We start from the raw sequence: 6947 nt of genomic DNA on the forward strand, positions 1-6947 counted from the left end.
TGATTGGACCTCAAGGCTGGGCTAGGACAGGACAATGTGAAGGCCCAGCACCTGGGGCTCAGGCACCAGCCTCGGGGAAGCCTTGCAGGACAGACCGGAGGTCTTAGGGAACATGTTTGTGAAGCACCCTTGGGCCCAGTGACTCCAGAAGAATGTAGGGGAGACCAAGCCGCCTGCTGGTCCAGGTGTCTGGCTCCAGCTTCCTTCCCAAACAAACACATGGTTTCCTAGGTCCTGAAACCTTGAGACAAAACCTGATACTCCTGCTTTAGTGGCTCTAAACCACAGACTCTCGGTCCCCTTAAACAGGCTCATGGCCAGCTGGCACCCACCATCCCTCACAGGCTAATAACCCTGAGGGCAGGACTGAAAAAAACCTCTAAATTTGTTCAGTGCTGGGAGGGACCTGCCATTGAGTAGAAGATGTAGGCCCAACCAACTGGTCACTCTAGATGGCTACAGCTTTCCCCACTCGTGAAAATGCAAGCTCCCTGTTCTGTGTTTAAGTTACTGCTGCTTGAATGAACTCACGTCTTGGGAATAGGATCCTGGGACTTGTACTGATCCCTAATTGTGTGCTCCTCTTCTTCCTTTATTGTATGTAAGGCATTGAACTGGTCTCTATAAACAGAGGCGAAAGAAAAAACAGTCTTGTGTTTAAAATAAAACACGTAAATTGACTCACCGCCTCAGGCTGGGACCTGGCCAAGAAAGGCCGGCATTTTTCTGAGACTCGGACATCACGGGGCTCATGACCGTCACAAACACGGAGTTGGGAAAATGAGGATCAAAGCACGTGACGTGGGTCTGGGAACCCTAAATGTCGACAAGACCTGCAGAAGCATCGGGGATCAGGCTGTTCATCATCTCAGGAGAGCAAACCTTGAACCATCTGAACCTCAGTTCAAATGCGTGGGCCTTGACAGGTCAGACCCTGGTGTTCTTGCTTGAAAACAAGTCTGCTGGATTGCGGCAGCTGCTCAGACTCCTTCAGCCATGAAGCTGATGAGGTCCCACCTAATACGAGGGCTTTTCTGAGAGCTCATCGTGAAGTGAGCAGCCCGTGAACAGTGATGGCTCACAAACCGCTGGGCCCCTGACCACTGACGTTGTTCTGCTCCCAGCGCCCTTGGCTCGGCATCTGGTCTTCTAGTCTGTGGTGGTCTCTTCCCACAGCCCTGCTGCTTGGCCTTGTGCTACAGTGCTTTCCTGTCTGGCTCTGACCGACCCCCACCCGTACACACACAAATTCACGGAGGGCAGGCCCCACAACCTTCCCCGTGCTGGGGAAGACTCTGCTCGGAGTAGGCTCAGGAAGCTTGCCTGCTCCCTGGCCCCCTGCAGACACTGTCTAATGCAGAACCATCATCAGATCATCCTCCTGGGTACCAGGCCCTGCTCTTCTAGTTGGCACCTGCCTGCCCTCTGTTGTTCATTTTTACCAGCTGCATTATAGAGAGCCAATTTCAGGCCACCATCATTTCTATTCCAAAACTATAGTGTGGTTTTCAATGTAAACCATCCTTGGTAGGGGGTGAGCCACTTGTAGACGAGAAGAATCCAGGAGAACAGTAAAGCAGCACTGTGACCCCAGGGGCTGGGCCAGTGCCCTTGTGGTCACTGTGACCATGTCTCTCTGTCCCTCATGGCCAGCCATTCCCGATCACAAGCAAGGACAGTCCAGCGGCACAGCACCGAGGAGTGAAGACCACCCTGGACACCCCCAGATGCATCTCGGATTACTTAACGTCCAAACCAGAAGGTTTCCAGCACCAAGCCTCTTCCTCCTGCCTCATTTCTGGCAGCTCCCTCAGACTTGTTGACCAGCATCTCTTAAACACTCACTCCCAGTGAATCCAAATCATTAGTGAGGCATGGAGGCCTTCCACAGCTGAGCACCGCCTGCTCCAGCCTTCCCTTCTGCCACTGCCTGCACTTCCCTACACGCAGACCACACCGTGCTCCAACCTCACCTCCCCCACCTCCTGCCCCACTGGCTAGCCTTGTCCCCATTCGGGTTGGCAGCAGAATTCCAGCTCCCACAACCCTGCTGCCTTCTACGCCTCCTTGGAGCTCCTCAACACCTATCTGGTGTGCACACAGCTCTGCTCACATCCCATCACGCCTCCTGGTTCCTGGCCATCAGGCCACTGGTTCTGTGTGCCTCACAGAGCCGACACCACAGCCAGGTCCATGTCCTGTCGGCAGAGGGAGGACAACCATGGCGTATCCACAACCCTCCCCCAGCCCATTAAGGGGAAATCAGACTCAGAAAGGGCTCAGCCTGCGATCTGAATTCCTTCCCTAGGTACCTCTGTCATATTTTTACATTGAACTGAATTCCAAAAGCAGATTAAGAATTGCCTGGCAATGGGCCGTGTCTTTGAAAAGCCAACAAAAGCCAAACACCCCTCCTTGCGGAACGCTAGAACCATTCCTGGCAAGGAGAGAAGGATGGGCTGAGAAGATGGTCTGTCCCTTGCCCTTGGGACACCAGTGCACCAGGGGGCTCTGCCCAGAATGTGGAGGCCTGGGCGTGGAGCTGGAAGCCAGGAGCCTTTGTGGACAGGCGTCAGTCAGCCGCCCCTTATATGCACTGAGCCTCGTTCTCTGCACTCTCTTCTAGAAGGCTCCGGTTCTGCTTGGCCAACATCTTGATCTGGCTCCTGAAGTGATGTTTCTCTTCCTCCAAGGTCTGCCTCACGCGGGTGAGCACCTAAAACCCAGATCAGCAAAGTCTCACACCACACGCCCCTGGGACTCCACTGCTGGGAATCTGCTCCCAAAAGAGGAAAAAGACCACGTCACAAAGAGGCCATTTCGGTGTGATCTACACGAGTCGGAAGGGCCAACACCACCAATGACATGGGGATGGCCAAGTGCGCTTTCCAATCAGGCAGCCACTGCCTCGTGTGGCCACTGAGCACTGAACACGATGCCAGTCTGAGCTGAGACCCGCCATCAGTGCAACATATACAACAGGTTCTGGGGACTTAATGTAAACTCACTAATAAGCTGCCTGCAGGGGCGAAGGCCGTTCCCTGTCTGTAGAGGGCCGCCTGGGAAGACACATGGGCATTTTCCTTTAATTATCATCAGCAGAACTCAGGGTGTAGGCAGAGCCACGCCCTGGGAACATGCTTCCCCAATCATAGCAGCCTAGGTGTGGGCAGGGGCAGGACTAGATATGTAAATCTAGGCCTATAAAGTCAACGCGCTGCATGGCTTAGGTCGTCATCCTCGTGGTCATCATCTCTCCATCAGAGAGGAAAGATGGCGTCCCACCCAGCACCCAGCATTCAAATCTCTGTGTTTTCTCTCTTTATTAACATTTCTCAATCCCTGGCCGCCTCCCCTTAGAACAGGTTCATTCATCTCTTCCTGCGCGGGACACGGAAAAGGGACATCCCTGCCATGTTTTGCCCCCGCCGCATTCAGGCCCCCGCACCTGTCCACCTCCAGCCGCAGCCTCTCGTTCTCTCTCAGCAGCCAATCAATGATTCCCTCTCATTATTGCTGTTTCTATCTCACTCTTCTCCGTACCTCTCTGAAATCAATAAAACTATGTATTTTTTAAAAATTAAAAAATAATAGTAAAGTAAAAGCCGACGGAAAAAGAAAGTACATAGCCGAAAGCGGTTTGGCTCAGTGGCTAGAGCGTCGGCCTGTGGACTGAAGGGTCCCAGGTTTGATTCCGGTGAAGGGCATGTATCTTGGTTGCGGGCACATCCCCAGGGGAGGGTGTGCAGGTGGCAGCTGATCGATGTTTCTCTCTCATCGATGTTTCTAGCTCTCTATCCCTCTCCCTTCCTCTCTGTAAAAAATGAATAAAATATATTTTAAAAAAAGGAAAAGTACATAGAAAATCAGTAAGGATACAGAAAATCTGAACAACACTGCCAACCACTTTAATCTGATGTTTATGGAACAAGCATCCACCCAGCACAGCTGGCAGCACTTCCCTTTTTTGTAGTGTAACCCCCATCTTACAAAGGATGTCTCAAAAAAGTCGAATTATGGAGTCATTTATTAAGAGCTGGCGCATGCCCTAACCGGTTTGGCTCAGTGGATAGAGCATCAGCCTGCAGACTGAAGGGTCCCAGGTTCGATTCTGGTCAAGGGCATGTACCTTGGTTGCGGGCACATCCCCAGTAGGGGGTGTGTAGGAGGCAGCTGATCGATGTTTCTAACTCTCTATTCCTCTCCCTTCCTCTCTGCAAAAAACAAAATATATTAAAAAAAAAAAAAAAGAGCCACCTCATACGAGGGAGCAAACATACTCCAGACCTCAAAGCCCCGAACAGCTTGCCACGCCTGGCTTATATTGGCAGAATATCATAAAAGTATCGATTATATCTTTGGGACTGGAATGAGGAACCTGTTTCGAGAAAAAGCATTTTTACAGAAGCAGAATTTGACAAACTAAGTTATCTACTAATGACTGAATCAACAGAAACGCATTATCTGGGACCACCGGGGCAATTTAGTATAATTGTGCTGTCCAGATTCTGGGATCACTGAGTCAACAGGAATGCATTATCTGTAGCTACTGAGATAATTTAGGATAATTGAGCTGTCCTGGGTACCAGAAGAATGTGCTTCGATGGGGCGCTGAGAAATCTGGCAACACTAACTTTGTGATTCGTGTCCTGACTTCAAGGCTACTAGACACTTCATGTTCTCCTTGGGGAGAATGGCAACGGAACAGTTCCAAATGGCCCTTGAATAAAACCCTATTGAGTTGTTTGAGGATGAGCTGACCCAGGAGATTCAGAGCCCAGGGCTCAGCTCCCTGGGTGAGGGAGAAGCCGCAGCCAGGCTGGCTCCCTGGCACCAGGGCTGCTGCCTACCGTCTGACAGCTGCTCCAGCTCCCAGCTCAGGTTCATCCTCTGGACCTGCGAAGCCACAAGGGCCATTTTTACCCCCAGCAGCTCCTTGAGGCACTTCTGGGAGGTGTCCAGAGTCCGAGTGCAGGAAGAGGGGAGGAGTGAGGATGTTCCCCGGGCACCCTCTGGGCAGGCCCTGTCCCCATGCATCTACCCTCCTTCCCCCAGGATGAAGGGCCCCCGTGCACTGCTCACTTCCTAAAGCACAGCTGCACAGAAGTGACTCCCCGAAGCTGGGAGACCTACAGCCACTGAAGGACCTGCTGACCCAGTGACCTCGGACGTGGTGAAGACACCCGAGGACTCTGAGTGGAGTGTGAGCAACGTGACGCACAGCACAGGGCTGTAAAGCAAGTGATAGGATGCCGGCAGCTCTGGTCCCTGAGCAGGTTTATCACGTCTCGGAAAGGTCGTATGGACTCCCAAATCACAGCTCAACCCACACCCTAAACACCAGCAGAGACCCTTTTTACAACGACATCCACCTACATCCATCCTTAGAGAAAAGCAACACAAGTCAGGCCCTATCTATTTTTCTAACATATATATTGATCTCAGAGTGGAAGGGAGAGGGAGAGATAGAAATATCAATGAGAGAGAATCATGGATTGGCTGCCTCCCTTAGGCCACCCCTGGGGATGGAGCCCACAACCTGGGCATCTGCACTGGCTGGGCAGGCCCTGTCTGTCTGGAGGGCTTTAAGTGGTGCCCACTCAAGGCGCTGAGCTAAGCAAGCGACTCTGCCATCAGCAGGTCACTGTATTGGCAGCAGCACCAACCCAGTAGCGGAAAATGAGAGAAGAACATGACATAAACCTAAAAATGCCCCCATCCATTGTACACGTGGTGCTAGAGTGAGGGTACAGCCCCGCCTGGTGGGAGGAGTGCACCTGCTGGCAGGTATGGGACTTGGCTGAGCCGTTTCCTTAACAAGGAAGGGGTGGGGCTGAGTCTAGGCCTCCCAGTTCCACAGTCCCTCCACTGATGTGGGGCCTGGAAATTAATGGCTATTTGGGCGAGCTTTTGTTCAACACACAGTTCCTATATGATTAAAGGGAAAATTAACCACTTAATTCTATTACTGTCTATCTATATTTCTAAAAAAAGTTTTTCCCGTCAGCCTAATTACAGAAATGTGATCATTCCTTTTAGGTAACAACACATTCATCTCATTTTGTGAAGTCTCACCTAGAGAGCTCAGGTCAGGAATTCTCCCCATTGACTTCGAATAGTTCATACATCGGGACACCTGAACTCCACCAGTCAGTTCCCTAAAAAGCAACTTGAGAGAACATTCACTAGTGGGCAATTTATAAGAAAAATGAGCAAAGTAAAGCTGTATATTTGGAAAATAATTTTTTAAATATATTTAAAAAATTTATGCTCTATGCACTGGCTGCCTTGGCTCAGTGCATAGAGCATTAGTGTGCAGACTCATGAGTCCTGGGGTTTGATTCCAGCTGGGAGCACGTGTCTGGGTAATGGGCTCGTTCCCCAGTGGGGGCGTGCAGAAGGCGGAAGATTGTGATTCTCTCTCATCGTTGATGTTTCTATCTTTCATTTTCCCTTCCTCTATGAAATAAGTAAATTTATTTAAATATATAGTAAATATATATACATATTGATTGATTGATTGATTTCAAAGGGGAAGGAGAGGAAGAAATATAAATATCGATGATGAGAGAGAATCACTAATTAGCTGCCTCTTGCATGTCCCTGTAACCCACTGGGAGTTGAACAAGCAACCCAGGGATGTGTCCTGACCAGGAATAGAACTGGGACCTCCTGGATTATAGGTTGGTGCTCAACCACTCAGTGACAAACTCTAGAGTATATTCCTTTGAAATATATATTTTTAATATGTATTTTTATTGTTGGTAATATTACTGATATCTCTCATTTCCCCCGTGTATATATTCTCAGGAGGATCTATTCCAGTCCTCCCCCCCTCCCCTGGGAGATCCGTCAGTCTGTCCCAGGGAACCAGGCCCCTGGGCCCATCCCCTCCTTCCCCAGCCCCACTAGCAGCTACAACACCTTGTTCCTCAAGTTCCTGGACT

This window comes from Eptesicus fuscus, chromosome 21, assembly GCF_027574615.1.
Source record: "Eptesicus fuscus isolate TK198812 chromosome 21, DD_ASM_mEF_20220401, whole genome shotgun sequence".
Classification (NCBI taxonomy): domain Eukaryota; kingdom Metazoa; phylum Chordata; class Mammalia; order Chiroptera; family Vespertilionidae; genus Eptesicus; species Eptesicus fuscus.